The sequence below is a fragment of the Phalacrocorax carbo genome, chromosome 3 (assembly GCF_963921805.1).
Source record: "Phalacrocorax carbo chromosome 3, bPhaCar2.1, whole genome shotgun sequence".
Taxonomy (NCBI): Eukaryota; Metazoa; Chordata; class Aves; order Suliformes; family Phalacrocoracidae; genus Phalacrocorax; species Phalacrocorax carbo.
Window position 1 is genome coordinate 117,570,450 of NC_087515.1, and position 15,451 is coordinate 117,585,900.

The window sequence follows — 15,451 nt, forward strand, 5'->3', positions numbered from 1 at the left end:
CAAGAAACTCAAGTAGGAGGGTAGGGTTGAGAAGTCTTAGATTTTCTTTTTGATTATATAAATGATGTAAAATATCAGTTTGGATCATTTATTCATTTCATAAAGGCTGTAAATGACACAAAAGTAATTTGAGTCCCTGTTTGCTATAAATTTAGATCCAGAATAAAGACGTGAGGTAAACAGTATCAAAATGGCTTCTCATACAGCATGCCCTCTTCAAAACTACAGAAGCTACACATCCAGCACAGTACTGCATGCTCACAGTTCCCCTTGGCTCACATGGAAGCTGTTAATTGCCCAACACCTCCAAAAATCAGGTCCGAACTGTCTCCAGCTGGGACCCAAAAGATGAATAAATAGATACAGCCCCAAATGTGAGGGAGTCATGAAAACCTTGGGCTCTGAAAGTGAAAATCGCAGTAGCTTATCCCTGTGCCTCTGTTGCGCACCTTAAAAACAAACCACGTAAAGTTTAAAAACAAGATGGGGGCAGGGGAGCCCTTGCTGCTGGCTTTTTAGGTGCTGTTGAAATAGAGCCAACAGAGCAGCACAGGGGATCTTCAAGAAGCCAAAGTGTTATTAATTACTATTATATTTATGTGCTAATGCTGGTAATCTTAAGTAACTGTTTGTGAGAATGTTTCAGCCTGGCTGAATCCAGAAGTATTGTGTGGATGTAGTAACTGTCAAGAATATGAGCTGTGGAGCAACAAAAGCCACCTGCATTGCTCATGAAGGTCTGGAACCAAAGTACCGGAAAGACGGGGTTACATGCCAAGAAAAGAAAAATCCATTTTGTATGTTCTACATATGGACCGAGGCATGAGGCCCATAAAGATGAAAAGCTGCCGCTAATTTTAGTGGGATGTTTCTATGACTAATGGGCCGTGTCAGTTATAGGTCCTCTGGATATGCCACAGTGCCTGCTTGGAACTGAAGAAGAAATGTTTGATTCCCAGATGGACACCCTGGAAAACTGACATTTCTACGAGCAATCGTGTACCTTTAAAACGATGCTGTAGCAATGGTGATGAAAATAAAATGCAGTCAGATCCTGCTCTTTCATGGCTGGAGGCAGTAATCAGTGAATCGTCGCATTGCCAGAGCTGACTTCATTTGCACTTTGGCAAATCTGTGCAGCAAATCTGAAATCCAGGTATTATTATTTTCAGTCAAAATTCCAGCGACTGACATTTCTTGCTACTTTTCAAGTAGCCCCTAGTGACTCGCCAATTCTAAAGGACTTTGCCATATTTGTGGGAGCACAGCCACTAAAAATAGTCAAGCATGTGCCTACAAGATGGCTTAGTCTGTGCAGGGTTATAAAACACACACTGGACATGTGATTTGCTTTGCTGTCGTATTTTCTGAGTTGTGAGCAGCAGGCTGCCAAAATAGAACTCGTTTGGTGATTTCTTCAGAGCTGTAAGCTTAAAACTGGTTTTTCTGTTCTTAATTTATGTCATAGAGTCTCAACAGCAATTTAATTTGAAGCCTCAGAGTTGGGGAAAGCCAGCTACTGATGTCTGCAGGCTGGTTGAATGCGTGCTGGCAGAGGACTGGAGTCAGAAGCTGCGCTGGTAACTGCTTCAAAGAAGTGGCTGCTCAGTCCTCAGACGGTCTCATTGTTTTCTTTCAGCAGGTGACATAAGAACCAGAGCAGAAGTCTAGAAATGCAGGTGGGAGCATCTGGATACTGTACCTGAGAGCTATGTGCCTGACTCAGTATAAATAAACAACAAAATACATACGACTGTGGTGGCTGAAAATGCAGCAAAAACATTTTCACCTACGGAGAAATAGTTTGTTTCTTTCCAAATTTATATTTGAAAATGTAGAACCGGGCTCAAACACTTTGACCTTTAGAAAATGTAAAGAAAATCTTTAGTTTGAAGGAATTCCGTATTTAAAAACGATTTAGTGATTTTTTTTCTTTCTTTCCTCTGTACTCCTTGTTCTGGTTAAGATGGTATGCAGCACTGTTTTCTTCAACCTACTGAACCGTGACCATAAGGAGAAAATACCCAGACATTTCTCAGCAAAAGATGCTGTCACAAGATATGCAGTCTAATGTCAGCGATTCAGTCACAAGCTTCTAAAACCTGAGGTGTGTCTCCAAACAGCATTGTGCCTTGTAGTCTTCTGACTGTTCTCCAATCTTTATCCACTTAAAGAAAAGCCATTTTTCCATATATATATCTATATGTATATATAGATATCTATATGTATATATACATATATCTATATCTATATATAGATATCTATATGTATATATACATATATATAGCTTGGAAATGGCTGTTTCCAAATCCACGAAAGTCCATAAATCTATTGACAAGAGATCACTGTGTTAATGTGTCTGTGGAGGTGCAGCAGATTTCAGGCCTTAACACATCATTTCTTACATAGAATAAATTAGCAAGGCACAACACGTTTATTTTTAATGTTTTTAATGTTGTTTGTTTAATTTTACTGTACAAATCAGTCTTGACAGGAGCTTGTCACAAATAGCACTGCCACAAATCCTTGCTGTTGAGAATTTCAAACCAAACATCAGTTTGGGACTCCCAGGACCAAAAAGGAAAAAAAAAAAAAAAAAAAGAAAAGAAATAAAAACCCAATTCAAGAAGCCCAAACCCTATACGCCAAGTATGATGAACGTACTAAGCCTGACGTCGCCCCTCCCGCCACTCGGAGGGCTCCCCGTGGAGGGGCGGCCGCGCCGCCGGCAGCAGCTGTAACAGCGCCCCCTGGTGGTGGGCGGCGCTGCCCGGCCGCCGCTGCCGGCGGGAGCCCCCCGGGAAACCGCGCAGCCCCCGCTCACCTGGAGCACACGCCTGCGTTCCTGCGCCGGCCCAGAAACTCTACCAGTCAATGGTAGTTGATCTAACCTACATTGTTGGGCATCTAAAAGTTTCCTAGTTATGGTTGTTTGTGAATCAGTTTATTATTCCTCTATATTTTTAGTCTGGTTCTTTTCTTCCCTTCCATTTCATGAAACTTCCTAACAGTCCAGAAATTCCTCAAAATGGCTTTTCCACATCAGAAACAGAACCCTTGTTCTTTTTGCAAACACGTCACCACACCAGGGTGTATTTTATCTGCATTTTTAATGCCTGGGGTTCGGAAAAAAAAAAAATTAAGTATAAAGAGGTATTATTAGGACTTTCTTAAAAAAAAAAAAACAACAACGAAACCAAAACCAACCCAAGCTCATTTCCTAGTTTGCATTTGCTAGTTTGGGTGGAACTAATCTCTCCCAATTTTCTGCTTACAGTGTAACCACCTACATCTGAGGTAGTCATTCTGGGTGTCCTTTATAGCCAATGGAGATAAAATATGTGCAGTTACGATGGGAACAATCTGACCCATTTTTATGTCTACTTGTCAAATGAGCCTCTTGGTACCCTAAAAGTACTACTTTTACCCATTGAGCAGAAAGGGAGTGTAGGGTGACCAGCTCTGCTGAAAACCTTCAGACCTAATAGCCCAGAGCTGGTAGATGCCATTACCTTGCACCACCCTGAACTATCCTGACATGGGCCTGACAGATGGCCCTGGGAACCTCTGCTTTGGTCTCTACTTGTAAGAGTGCTTTTACCACTGTTTCATACTCTGTGAAATGTTTTTGCCCAACATATTGTGGGCATGAAATGTGCTTTGACGATAGACCCAGGGAAATCTAAGCAGCTACTGCCTAAGTCCTAAAGGCTGCCAATAGCTATTGATTCAATTTGCAGCATCTACGTATGTGAACAGCTACACGGTACAGGTGATTCAGCCAACCCCCTTTTCATAGAATCATAGAATCATTAAGGTTGGAAAAGACCTCTAGGATCAAGTCCAACCATCAGCCCAACACCCCCAGGCCTCCTAAACCATGCCACGAAGCGCCACATCTACACATCTTTTAAATACCTCCAGGGATGGTGACTCCACCACCTCTCTGGGCAGCCTGTTCCAATGCCTGGCCACTCTGTCAGTGAAGACATTTTGCCTAATTTTTCCTCCACTGACGCAGCTTGAAGCCGTGCATGTTGTGAGAGGACACAAATGATATCATGGCTATTGTTTCTATTTCTTAATTATTCATGCGCCCACCATACCCAATTTATATGCATATAACATATTCATGAATACCAAAGTGTACCATTTGCTGCCAGCCAGCCTACATTCAATAAATACAAAAAGGAGACCATATTACAGTGTGGGAAGTGTGATATCAAGAATATGTGCGTAAGTAAGGGCTCACCTCATAATTCATGTGCAAGGGAATGAATATGACATAGCTAAGAGTTTTCATTGTTAATTTTTTTCAAGCAGATTTTAATTGTTAACAGGCAGGAGCTATGGCTATGTGTGGTCCCTCTCCCATCTTCCATTTTTGGCAGTTGGGGGGGTGTTGGTGAGGAATGGTGAGTTTAAGCGGACCTTGATGCTCTCAAATCACCCCCACAAGCAATTACAGAGACGGAGCTGTTAAATGAGCTAAAATTACCTGCCCCCCCACCCCAGCTGCAACCACAGAAGTGATGTCTCTCAAGGCAGCATCCCTACCCGTGACTCCTCAGAGCCAACAATTAATGTCTGATCAGACCAGAGCCCGCTCCTCTGGTGCGTTATGGCTAGTCTCGTGGTTTACTGGCTACAAACCTGGTCCCACTGCTGTCAGCCAGGGAATTGCCCACACTGCCTTTGATGAAGAGGATTGGAATAGACGTCGCTGATTAAAGAAGCCTGTTACGATTCTGTTTTAAGTGTCTTGTACAGTGAGTTTCCCAATTAAACTTGGCCATTGTAATGCACTATAGGCATTGTAATTGTAGTTACAGATGTTTCTGACTTTCAGAAAAGATTTCCTTATGTGTTGTAATGTCGCATGCTCAATGTGAAAAACAAACCCTTTACTGTGTTGTTTTGGGTTTTGTTTTGGTTTTTTTTGTGCATGGGGGGCAGAATGTCCTTCAGTTTCAGCTTAGGATTTTGTTGTTGTTGTTGTTTTCTTTGACTTCAAAATATTCTCAAAATATTTTAAGGGGTTTGGGGGTTGTTGTTGTTGTTGTTTTTTTTAAAGGAAGATGTTTTTCCAGCTGCTCTGACAAGCCATCATAAGCCGGTGTGATGACTGGGAATTTTAACAGTATTTTCCTGCCTGTAGATAAAGTTATAATGACCTTTTCTCTTCAGTGGCTACCTCTGATCTTTGGAGAGTCCAGTTAACTCTTACCTGACAAATAAGCACATGAATAGCTTTGAGAAAGCTGTCATAGCAGTGACTGTCATATTGAAACACACTTATGAACACATTCCTCGTTCTTGTGGTTTTATGGTTGTCAGCAATGTGCCTGCTGAATTCTGTTATATTTTTGCAAATTACACTTAAAAAATTAGCAAAATACTTTTCTTTCTTAATGTTGAAAAGATATAAAAATCAAAACATAATCTGATGTGATGTGGCACTATGAAATCAGTCTTGCAGAAAATTCATTCCAGCAAGCAGTAGTCCTGGGAAGGGTTTCCACCCTTTCTTCCATTCTCCAGCTCATGTCAAAGCCTTTTGAAGGTTTAAACGGAGAAACTATCAACCACAGTGATTCTTTTCCCCTTAACTTCTTTACCCTCATCTTCTTTTTTCCTTTAAATAAAACTGAATGCATCACTGGAAGAAAAAAAATCATGAAGAAGTGCAAGAGTAAATAAGATTTGGTCTTCCTGTTGTGCAGATGATACGATATACCCGCACATACAGCAATTTTTTTTTTTTCTTTTTATCAAAATGGCTTATAAAGGAAAAGAAACAGGACACTTCTGAGATTTTAATGAAAAATCAAAAACATCTTCCTGCTTTCAATTTTTGGTCATTTGAGTGGCAAATACGTTAATAGTCCTAAACAGTCGTTGTCTACACGTAGCCCACATACTTCCTTTTGCAGCATGGGACTTTCCTGGATGAAAAGAAAGGCAGAAAAAAGTAGCAACAGGGAGAGGTGAACATTGTCTGGAATGCATATGCCTATGCACAAGCTGACTGCACACCTGGATAATTCTGACAGCCTCTGGGAAATCCAGAAATAGGATGTGGCAAATGCTCAGCATACATTGCAGTGGCTTTGAGACAGCATTGTGGCAGGAGCATGAAGTGCCTAGCATGAGAGATGGGTTATAGAGATATCATTGCCAGGAATCAGGTAAATACCTTTTTCCACCTTGATAGGAAAGCTTGCATTTAGATAATATTTGGCCATAGTCTGTGCTTTTTTAGGAGCTAAAAGAAAAGCCTGAGTGAGAACAACTGTCTCTTGAAAGGCTGCAGATGTGTAGTCACCAAAGATATAGCTGCATTAAGCTGAGATTCTTCTTTTACTAGCGCGAGAAGAAGGGCAAAGCTGAGTGAAGGGAGAGTTTATACATTCTTCCCTGAGTTAGTTGTGTTTATAAGAGAAAGGCAGCGCTTTGCAGAGTGTGAGTCTTGGAGATATTCTGCGAACAGTTATTTTATATGCTGATCCAAATGCCTGCAATTATGTTATATGCTACACATTTTGATTTCATCAGCATTCACAGACCAGCTAGATATTATCCACAGGACTGAAAAACGTAGCTGAGCAGAACCGGGACTGTTTCTTGACATAGTTCAGGGATGTTTTGAAAAGGCTGAAGTACTGTCATCTTCCTCAGGGCTGAAATATCCAGGTGGTGCACTCTCTGTATTATGGGCAGAAAGCTCAGGGGGAGTACATTTAGATGTGAGCACTAAAATATGTCCTTTTCAATGTTCCTGGAATAGATTTCCATATCCACTTGAATGTATTGCCACGTATGTGAGAAATGATGTGAGGAAATCCTGGTGAGCAACTTGTGCCTTATGTTTAAAATCATCTGTAGAAGTCCTAATTATACTTGCAATATTTATACTTCATATAATGCTTACTGGGTGCATTAGACAATTACTTGACAACGAAAACATTTTTCAATGTGAAAATCAGAAATTTACACAGTTAACTATGGAGGACCAAAGTCTGGAGGCTTAATATTGCCTGTCCTGTTTGGCCTGAGTTCTGGGCAAGACACATTTATATGTAGTGAAAATACCTGAGACCATTACAATTACACATGGAGGCAGATTCCTTTATACTTACTAACAAATAACTTGTATTAGCATCCTAGGGAAGTCTGGCTACTCCATTGTCCTCTCAAAAGATGCTGGTTCTAAGCTCATTTAGTTTATTCAGTACTGAAACGTGTGCAACAGAACCAGACCAGGCAAGAATGGCACCAGCATTGTTTGGGTTTCCCTTTCTACTTCTGCTGTCAATACCTATGCAAAATGCTGTCTCGCCCCAATGTGAGGACTTCTCTATGCGCCACGGGAGCAGATAGTGCTGTGGCTCAAAGCTAACCAGGTGTTAGTCAAGGGCAGGGACCTAGGTGGCTGAATGCTGTTAAGTGTGGCTTGGGTTTTCTTAGTTTGCAGGCAAGAAATGGATGAAATAGATAATCCAAGAGGAGGCAAGGCCCTTGCAGACAGCATCTGCTATAGCTTCGGTCTGCAAGAAGGGTTCAGCTCAGCTTGCGGCTCAGTTGGACTTCGGACCTCTGCAATGTTCCCAAGCTACGCAGTGGGTTAACAGACACCTGTGGGGTGTGATTCCGTGGGTCTGTTCGGCATCTGCTGAAGAGTGAGCTATGCTGGGTTCGGATGGTGCCTCTCTGTCCCCACCCGCGGCCTGGGGGGGGAGCTCAGGTGGGTCTCTTAGGGGCCGCACCTGGTGTGGGGCAGGGAGACCTTGGCCTGGGCTGGGTCACTGGGCAAGGTGCGAGCCCCTGCCCTGGAGCACCCTGGCCACCCCGCTGTCCCCTTCCAGGGTGAGGGAACACTGCCTGCCTGGGCATCTCAGGAGATGCTCTGTAACCTCTGCAAAGGCTCAGCGGTGTGATGGGCAAAAACCCGGCGGGATAATGAGCAAAACCGCAGGGGAGTGATGGGGCGGAAAACTCAGCGGCAAAGCTTTCCGAGGCAGTTTTCTTTTGCTGGTAGGCAGGAGGCGCCATTTAACAGCGTGTGGAGGGGAAGGAGCAACGAGGCGAGCGGAGGCGGCAGCAGGAGCAGGAGCAGGAGCAGGAGCAGGAGCAGGAGCAGGAGCAGGAGCAGGAGCAGGAGCAGGAGCAGGAGCACGAGCACGAGCACGAGCACGAGCACGAGCACGAGCACGAGCACGAGCACGAGCACGAGCACGAGCACGAGCACGAGCACGAGCACGAGCACGAGCACGAGCACGAGCACGAGCACGAGCACTGCCGCCGGGCCCGCCCGCGCCAGGGCAGCCCCGCGCCGCAGCCGGAGCCCCTGCGGGCTCCCACACGCTCGGTCACCGCCACCAGCTCGAAGGAGCAAATGCCTCCCGGCTCCAAGAGCTGCCGCTTCAAGGCTGCGGCCACGGAGGAGGCTGAAGCCTGCAGCAGCGCTCGGGGTCCTGCCCCGTCCCCCCGGCTGCGGCGCCCCTCAGCCCCCCGAAACCCCCGCTCTGCTCGGCGGGGAAACACGGCGTGGGGCACCCCACGCTGGCCCCGGCTCGGTAGATTTAAAAAAATCAGCAACGTATTGACCGTGAACATGGGAAACTCATCTGAGAGTGTAGCATACGCTCCCTAATGTATGTTTTCAGTATTCGAGGTCTTTTAGCATCGGGGGTAATTTTGCAGAATAACTATTACGAGGAGATGTTATCACAGATGTTACCACCTGGCAAAATGCAACCAAATATGCCACAGATGAACTGGGGTGGGATTGTGTCTGCTCCGCCCTAGGGCTTCATCTGCTCTTCTGTCTCCTGAAAAACTCTCTCTGCTTCTGTAGGTAAATGAGTTAACTGAGAAACATTCTTTTTCCTTCTCATTTTAAAAAAAAAAAAAAATAAATAAAAAAAAGAAAATCCAGTTTTCACTGAAAAGTCAAAACCTGTCATCTGGTTAGAAAATTTTGAAAAAAATATTTAAGGACTTTTTTCATCATTATGGCCTTTATGTATGTGTCAGGGAGGGGAGGTGAAGGACAGAGGAGAGGAAAAGAAAAGAAGATGGAGGAAGAGAAAAAGGGAAGGGAAGGGAAGGGAAGGGAAGGGAAGGGAAGGGAAGGGAAGGGAAGGGAAGGGAAGGGAAGGGAAGGGAAGGATTTCCTGCAAAACTTTCCTTTAAAAATAAAAGTCATTTTCAGCTGAAAATGCGTCAGCAGCAGCAACAAAAGAGTAACTGTAGCAAGTAATTAAACTACACAAATAAATTTACTCACCTGCATAGCGCGATTTCCTTGTTTGCATAAAGTTTATGAACTGCTCATATGTCATCAGGATGGATTCCTGGTAAAGAACTGATTTATTTCAGTGGAATAGTCCTAGAGCAAATTGGGTATAAGATCAGGATAGGTGTCTGGCTGCGGTGGTTACTGATTTACATCAGGAGCCAGCGGAACTGAGCTCTGACATTTTTTCTTAAACGTGCTTGGTATTAAAAGAAACCGGCTTGTTTGACCTAAAGTTGTTTGCTGTTCCAAAAAGATAATATTAAACTCTGCCCTGACATGTATGTACATTAACCCAGATGATCCTAAAGGAACTTGGGCATGTAACAGAGGGCAGAATTTACCCCCTTCCTTACAGTAACCAGAAATTTCAATTACATAACTGGTAGATGAAGAATTTTAAATGGAAATGATTGCTGAATAAAAGCGAGCACTTTGCTGCCTTTATCACTCAGCCAAGCCAATTGGAAAGAATGTGTAAACTTTACCTTTTGCCTACTCCATCTGCCTGCGCCTCGCGCGTTGCCTTTGCGCAAACCTTACTCGGGTATTTGTTATCTACAGCTACACTGTGATTTTTATTTTCTTTTTGACCACGGCAACCATCGCTTCTAATAAGCACTGGCACTCTGTTGAGATTTTGTAAGATAATACTGGTTTTTAAGGCTTATGTTTTGGGATGACTGTAAAACCCGGCCCCAGCCGTGCTCTGGAGCAGCCCGTCGTGCCGAGCGGCGTGCTACGCCAGAGCTGCCGGCCGGGGGGCGAGGCGCCCGGGGGCGCGGGGTCCGGGCCCTCCTTGGGCTGCCCGGCAGCGAAGCTCTTCGGTGTGAAGGACTCGGGGACGGGGACGGGGGAGTTTATTTTGCTCAGTGAAGTCTCTCACTGGCCGAGGATGAGGTTCAGAGCTCCGGGAAGGCTTTGGCGAGGCTGTGGGCTTCGCGCTGACCCACGGGGGGAGCTGTAGGCTGCCGCAAGCCTCCCCGTCGCCGCGCTGGCAGACTCGGAGGGGCACGGAGGGATGGGGATGGTGCGGAGAGGCGTCAGCTCCTAACCGGGTAAATCACCGCTTTGACTGAATAGCCTACGATGGGAAAACAGTAATCCAAAAAAACGATGAGGAGCTGAAGCTCTTTTTTCCACCTACAGCTGAGAATGTGTTTGATAAGCAACACCTAAAACATGTTAGGAAGGAGACAGTTTGTTTGCCTGAGTGTGACTTTCTTGGCAGCGGGATTTCTCCCTAATTTATAACCATTATGTAAACTTCTGACTTCCAGATTCACACTGTGAAAATATTCAAGATGAACTAATCAGGGTGGAAATCTGAAATTGTTTCTGCATGGTTTATATCCCCCATCTGGCAGCACAGAACAAACAATACGACCCTGATGGTGTTTACATGAGTTACCTTGATGGAGGAAATGATTGTACTTAGAAAATTGTCCTTGCTCGAGAAATTTAACAACTTGTTGGCCTAAACAGAGCTTTATATCTTTTTAATCTCTTCTTTTTTTTTTTTTTTTTTCTTCCCTTCTTTTACTTGTTTGAGGAGGGGGAAGTTATTAACTGTGAATCAAAGCTTTTGCACCACATCTGTCTTTTAACTACGAGCCAAACTTAGGTTAAATATTCAAAAGTTGCAATTGGTCCCTCTGCTTACTTTCTATCGAGAGCTGTACTGGTGACCATTCTCACAAATCCCTATTATTATTCTTATTACCTATTAAGACATTCAGTCTGGCTGTTTTCCCCCCTAAAAACCTTGGCTGTCAGCAGTTTCGAGTGGCTCTGGACATGTAATATGCACATTCAAAAAGCATAAAAGTGCTCCGTGATTTTCATTTTCCTGCACCCTGAATGGAGTTTAGGCAAAGTTTACTATGGCCAGTTTTCATGGTATTTGATTGGATTTGCAGTTCTGTCACTCACTAAGGTTTTCTTTTAGGAAGAGTTAGAGAATAGAAGGAATAGCTTGACAAATACTAATAATGATAATAAGACAAATTTGCCTTCGGGAACTCTGGAGTTTTCAGCAACTTTAGAAAAGAATTTTTTTTTTTCAGTCATTGCCTTGCAGTTCAGAATATTTTACATGTTTGTAGCAGAGTCTGAATCTGCATCCAGACGTGTTCCAGAAAAAGTATAAACACATAACGGTATACCGTGAGAATTCATAACCCTAAAACATAATTGTTTTTACAAAATACCGTCATTTAAGTTAGAGTTATTGCACAAAGTTAGCTAGGGGAAGACAATATGTCGTTTTTTAAAAACCTACAATAAGTAAGGTCTTGTGTAGTGAACCATTTAAATTTTTTGGCTCTAGCTTGTATTATTCTGTAGCTTTCAGTTGGCCTTCTAGTGATCACTGTGAGTTAATGGGATATGACTGTGTCATGTGAGCTTTCCAAAAAAATGATGGAATTATATTAAATTTATTTTACTATGAATTCCATCTATGTTCTCCCAGAAAAATTCCTGGACACAAATAATTTTAAAAACAACAAGACTGGCTTGTCTTTCAGGCTGAAGTTTAAAATTATTTTCCAAACACTTAAAATCATAATTAAAAAGTGGGGTTTCTTTCGTTTTAATATAAGGAGCCAAGATAATGCATACCTTGCATTAAAATTTTGGCAGTTTTTATACAGTTATTTTTTAGTCAAAATCAAATTTATATGTTAAATGACTTATATTAAAGTTGTTTTATGTTTCTTAGCTTGAAGGTTTAAGATGATTTGAAGCAACACAACATATCCAATGTCCCAAAATGACTCTGCATTAAGACCTGGCTTGTAAATAAAGTATATATTTAATTTGGATTTTTTAAACTTTTTTTTTTTTTTAATGAAAGGAGTGTTCTCTGTTGGAAGGAGCTGCAGCTATATAAAGCAGTAAAAGGAACAGATCCTACAGCAAAGCAAAAGTACCATTGACTTTTAAGGAAACAGAGTCAAATTATACAAAGAAAAAATGGGAGATTTTAGACATATCAAAGAAAACCTTATATCCTGAGTACAATTAGAGAGATCCTAAGGGTGTTTGAACATGACAAAGCTTTAGGAACTGGGAGACATGCAAGAACATTGTGAACATTAAAAAACCATATCCAGTTAATTTAAAAGATTGAATTATATATTACTCAATAGAATGTAATGAAATAAAAAGAAAAGATTTCTTTTTGAAAGTACTCTTTGCCTTGTTTTTAGGTCTAACAGGAAGAATGCAGATTTTTATTTAATCACAAAATTATTTTCTTCCAACAGCTGAACAGCAATTAATTGTGAAAGTTTCAAGGGCTATGTTAAAGTATATATTACTAAATAGATTTTAAATTTGTTGACATGAATGCTCTTATCATTACTTACAGGAAACATAAATTCTAGGGGAAAAGAAAACCTGGGGAATGTTGAGTAATAACTAAAATAATATGGTAGGATAAGTGTTAATTTCAAGTCCTTTACATGATAAAAAAAAAGGAAAAAAAGTGAAGGTAAACTGCTGTTTAACAGCTTCCCACTGTTATATAAACTTTCAAACAACCATGAAATGTAGGTCTCTGGACATCACTTAAAAGAACCACAAATAAACAGAGGGTCGTACCACACTCCTGTTCCCTAATGTGTAACTAAAAGGTTTAGCGAAGAACAGAAAGTGTCTCAAACTCTTCTTTGTTTATCTACCTCCTTGTGTACCATAAACACAAATAAGCAAAGCAGGGCTGGGGTGGGGAGGTAGGATGCTGGCTGCCTGTGAGTAAGGCACAGAGGAGGTAAAAAGCCTGTTAATGTCTCCAGAGGGTCATCTTACCTTTGTGCATGCAGCAGGCTGGGACATTTATGTAGTAAAGAATCACCTACTTAAAAAATAAGGATGCTGCACTTAACACTCCTGTGCCAGAACATCTCTGGGGACTTGTATATCTTTCATGGAAATTTGGTGAAGTGCAACAGTTTAGCAATTACTAGGGACTTAGTATAATGGTGTCCTTTTAACAGAGTAAATCACAAGCAGGGCTATTATTCCTAATGCACCTTCAGGCTGCAAGACTGCATCCTTTTCAGACTTACAGTGACCATGACCAGAAATTTTTAGTGGTCCTAAATCATACAAAATTCCCCTGAAATTGAGGGTGGCTCCATATAAGCTGAAATTTCCTCCTGGGAGGAGGCACTGGTACCTGTGCTGTTACCAGTGCTGTGTGGGCTGACTGGGGGAGGAGGGTCCGCTCCTGGGGAGAAACCCAGCCCTTGGGGATGGCGCAAACCCACTACCAGAAAAATAATCATCATCAGCATTTAGTTACACTGGTCTAAGCTGAGACCAGTTAAGCTGGTTATGCTGAGAGTTATGCAAGTTATGCAGAAGTACACCCGGGCAGAAAATTTTTTTGCTCCAAAGATAATACTTGCAATGTTTTTATCCCTTGATACCAAAACAATATAAATAAAACCCACAAAGGTAATTTTCTTTGGGTCTTTCTCTGAAACTATCCTACCTGTCCCATCCCCTGCCAAAAAAAAAAAAAAAAATCCTTTGTTTTGGGGATTTCATTCTTGCTTTTGATTTAGCAAAGAAAGTGATTAGGCACCATGGTGAATAGCAGCAGCATAAATCCAAGAGCTCACTGAATGCAGCATGTCTAGGAGAAAAGTGGGGCCTCTGGTTCAGACACAGTAATTAATATCTATTGGGGTATGGGCTTCCTTGACGTATTCATTATGTGAAATCAGGTACTTACATGTGCAGCAATTAAGTTGATATATATACGTATGTATTATTTATTTATTTGTGTAATGTGTGTGTGATAAATTACCAGTATGTGGACATCTTTTAAAACCTGTTACTAATCTCAGTGTTGGTCATGTAACCTAAGAAGGAATGAAGACGTAAGCTGTAGCAATGGTGGTTATACAATACCTCAACGAGAGCAGAACATAATACAAATGTCATTACAGCAGAGCACTGCACACAAGCATTTTGACTGCTTGCAGATTTCATTCGGATGATAAAACAAGGTGTGTGTGTGTGTGTAGCAAGGATTACTCAAAGGATCCATTTGCTCACTTTGTTCCCATTTTCAGGAATATTTCATGGCAGGAATTCACCGGTGATATTTCTAGAGTGATGTGGTAGGCGGGAGACTATGTGAAGGGTTACAAGCTGCAGAATGAGGTCAATAGCATGCGAGCTACCCAATAATAATGCAAATTGCAGAAGGAATATGTACAGTAACAGAAAGGAAAAAATATATTCCCCATCTGGGCAGTTATTGAACATTTTGGACCGTGGAACACGCAAAATGGGGTGGAGCAGAGATTTTCCTGGCTTGCCTTCCACATCAATCAGTTTGTTGGGAATTGTGCACAAAAAACACAGTTGTGCCACTCTGAAAAAGACAATGGATCAGAGAAACAGCAACAACATTTTTCCAAAATGACTGGTGGTTCTGGGGTCTCATTGGACGTACTTTGAAGCTGTCACACTTTCAGGAAGCGTTGAAGCGCTATTCTCTGAAACTCAGGCCCTCTCAGTCAACTGAGGGCAAAACACATTGTGTTAGGAAGGCTCCGAGTGAGGGACATGAAAATCCTCATCCACGATAATTGCGTTCAGGGGATTTCTGCTGCTGGAGTAAACAACTATGGGAATTCATATTCACTATTCTTATAATTGATGTAAGTGATTGTCAACCGAAATGAAGAAATAGCACATTATTGCGAAGCAGGAGGAAAAAAAAAAACCAAAAACAAAAAAAGAAATTATAGATATCCTCTACAATGAAAAGGATTTCAGGGAATGTGCTGCGCCCACAGCTTTGCTGTAAGAAGTGCTAACACATAAAGTCACTTTTAGAGTCATGCACATATTTTTCACAAAACATATACAGGTTAGACAATAATGGGGTTTTTTTCACTGAAACGTCTTTGTGTTGACTGTTGAATGGGATGTGAAAAGTTTAGGGACCAAAATGGTGCTTTTCACTTCTTACATGCCCTAAAAAGGTTTTTGTGTGTTCTTAAGACTATAATGGACTTCTGCTTCCTTGAAATACAAGTTATTCTTCTGATTAAAAAAAAAAATCAGTGTAAGAAAATTCATTTGTCATTTATAAGAAAGGGGGAAGAACATATTAGTCCAGGATTAGGA

The 15,451-nt window shown here is 41.9% G+C and overlaps 1 long non-coding RNA gene across 1 annotated transcript; it reads right to left on the reverse strand.

The window, feature by feature from the left end:
* Positions 1-5,047: 5,047 nt before the first annotated feature.
* LOC135312897 (uncharacterized) lies at positions 5,048-9,429 on the reverse strand. Its single transcript, XR_010372519.1, has 2 exons — positions 9,290-9,429; positions 5,048-5,659 (listed from the first exon to the last, which is right to left on the reverse strand). It is a non-coding gene; the product is annotated as an uncharacterized LOC135312897 (long non-coding RNA).
* Positions 9,430-15,451: the final 6,022 nt, after the last annotated feature.